The following is a 3,334-nucleotide window of genomic DNA, read 5'->3' as shown; positions in this document are numbered from 1 at the left end:
TAATCAACTCCATAAGTTTGGGCATATCCCTTAGCCACAAGACGAGCCACAGACCCATCAGAATTAACTTTGACAGTAAACATCCATTTACAACCAATAGATCTTTTACCCGCAGACATAGTGACCAACTCCCAAGTACCATTGTGATCCAAAGCGTTCATCTCCTCAATCATGGCATTTTGCCACCCAGGATGGGACAAGGCATCCCTAACAGTCTTAGGAATGGAAATAGAATCAAGGGAAGCAGTAAAAGAACACGAGGCAGGTGACAGCCTATCATACGATGCAACAGAAGATATAGGATAAATACAGGTACATTTACCTTTCTGGGTGGCAATCGGACGTTCATCAATTAAGACTGGATCTGATGACACAGAGGTGGTGTCAGGGCACGGAGTCGGTACCGAGTCTGGAATGGAAGGCGGTGCCGGTACGAGTGCGTCAGGTCGAGGTCGACGAGAATACACTTGTAAGACAGGAGGGGTAGGAACAGGGGAAGGAACAGACGACGTTACCGTATACATCAATATATCATCCTCCTCCACCTTACGGACAACATCTGGGGATGAAGGAAACAAAGGGACGTCCTCATGAAAGGCAACATCAATGGATACAAGGTACCTACCAAGCTCAGGAGAGTAACACCTATACCCTTTTTGCATACAGGAATATCCAAGAAACACACACTTCAAAGACTTGGGATCTAACTTGGTGACATGGGGACGAACATCCCGAACAAAGCACACGCAGCCAAATATACGTGGGTCAACATGGAACATAGGCTTTGAAGGATACAGAGTATGGAAAGGTGTTTTCCCACCCAAGACCGCAGAGGGCATCCGATTGATCAAGAAATAGGTTGTGGAAACGGCATCACCCCAAAACTGCTTGGGAACCCCCATTTGAAACATCAAGGCCCTTGCAGTTTCAAGCAGGTGCCGATTTTTGCGTTCAGCGACCCCATTCTGGGAAGGTGTATCAACACAAGAGGACTGATATAACATACCCTTCTTACGCATATAAGATGCAAAGGGGAACGAAAAATATTCTTTTGCATTGTCACTACGTAAAACTTTGACAGGAACACCAAATTGAGTCTCAATTTCAACACAGAATCCACAAAACACCTCAAAAAGTTCAGAATGAGACTTCATTAGATATAACCATGTTATTCGGGAAAAATCATCAACAAACGTAACAAAATACTTAAAACCAAGTTTAGAGGTCACAGAACATGGACCGCAAATATCATAATGCACTAACTCAAAAGGAGCAGACGCTCGTTTGTAAACTCTAAGACTCAAAGGCACACGATGGTGCTTGGACAACTGACATGACTCACAATGTAAAGAAAACAAACTTGAAAACTGCGGACACAATTTCTTCAACAAGGGAAGGGAAGGATGCCCCAAACGACAATGAGCTTCTACTGGAGTGGCAGCACCTGAACAAGCAATAAGTTGTGGTGTCAAGAACGTAGAGGCCCCCAGACTCGCGCCCCTTACCAATAACCCTCTTCGTCAAAAGATCCTGAAACAGACAATAATCATGGAAAAACGTAACAGAACAGTTTAAAGTACGGGTAAGCTGGCTGACTGAAATTAAGTTGAGTGAAAAGTTAGGTAGATGCAAGACAGAAGACAAGGGGAGCGAGGGGATGGGCATAATGGTATCGGACCCAAGAACATAGGAGGTAGAACCATCTGCTAAGGTGACGGGGGAACTATGTGGGTGAAAAGAAAGCGTGGAAAACAAACTAGAGTTACTTGTCAAATGATCAGTGGCACCCGAGTCTATAACCCACTTGGAGGAGGATGAGAGAAGGCACGTAGTTGCATTACCTGAGTCAGCAATAGCAGTGACTGAAGAGGAGGATGAACGCTTTAAAGATTCTCGATACTGTGAGAACTCGGAAAACTCATCAGCAGATACAATGACCATCTTGGAAGACGCCTCAGTTGTGGATGCAACATTAGCAGTCGGATTTCCTCGTTCCCCCAACCATCTCCGACAGTCCCTTTTTATGTGTCCAGGCTTACGGCAATAATGACACACAATACCACAAGAAGTGTATCCCCCTGAGAATTTTTTCCATTCCCACTGCGAGGATGACGGCCAACAAGAGCATTGTTTGATGGGATGGTAGCCTTAGGCATATTTGGTTGCGATTGCACCGATCGACTTAGACGTGGGAAAACATCAGCAAGAGAAGGGATTGCAGAGCTACTAAAAATTGCAGACCTCGTCGTGTCATACTCAGAAGGAAGACCTGCCAAAAAACTCAGAACAGCCAAATATTCATGTTGGTTTTGCTGCTCTTTAATGTTAGCGGTGAATGGCATAAACTGATTAAGTGCCTCATAAGTCTTCTTAAATTCCATAAAGTATGCAGGAAGTGACAAATCACGTTTTTCAGCACGGAAAAAAGACTTGCAAACATCATAAACACGACTGGCATTCCCCTTCCCAGCGTACAAGTATTCCAAATACTCCATCAACTCCTTAATAGAGGCACAATGACTAATGAACCCAACAATACCCTCATCAATGGAATTACGGATTTGTAAGAACAAACGGGCATCATCTCGTACCCAAGTAGCTTCTTGGTTAGCCAAAGGTTTGGACAGGTGGTCACTCTTATCCAAACTAGTAAGATAAAGTTTAATGACATGAATCCATTCCAAGTAATTAGAGTCATTAAGCTTACAATCCGTGATTTTAGAACTAACAGGAACTATATCAGTGACAACCACAGACTTATTCTCAGCCATACCCACAAATATTTGACCCCAAACAGATCACAAATCACGCAAAAAACTGAACCGAAGGGTTACGAAACAACCTGACCTTAGAACCGAAAATACCAACGCGAAACTGGTCCAAACTGAGCCCGGAACCGAGACCCCCGAACTCAGGCGACCCTGGGAAGACCGACCGGAAAGATTTCCGGTCGCCGGAGACGGCGCACGCGCCGGCACGTGAAGGCGGAAGCAGCGAACGGTGGTGGCGCGTGAGGCTCACGCGCAGGTTAGATCGCCGGAAAACTTTCTAGGCGAGGTCGCCGGACGACGTTGGTGTAACACCCCAGATTTTCAAGATATTTAAAACTTATAAAATAAAGGTGAAATCTCATTAAATCCCAAACAGAGTACGAGAGTACGGGGTGTTATGCCACACCTGAGCTAGAGAACTCGGGTGCACAGGCTAACTAACTAATGTCTTAATAGTGTAAATGCATAAACATCCACTAACCCGAGAATTTTGTCAAGGGTTCGGATCCATTCCTCCAGAATTACGGGATCCTCCTCTCCTGAGAACGTGGGTGGTCGGTGGT

Source organism: Ipomoea nil, unplaced genomic scaffold (genome assembly GCF_001879475.1).
Source record: "Ipomoea nil cultivar Tokyo-kokei standard unplaced genomic scaffold, Asagao_1.1 scaffold2054, whole genome shotgun sequence".
Taxonomy (NCBI): Eukaryota; Viridiplantae; Streptophyta; class Magnoliopsida; order Solanales; family Convolvulaceae; genus Ipomoea; species Ipomoea nil.
The sequence above is the reverse complement of the archived record's forward strand: the minus strand, read 5'-3'. Positions refer to the sequence as shown.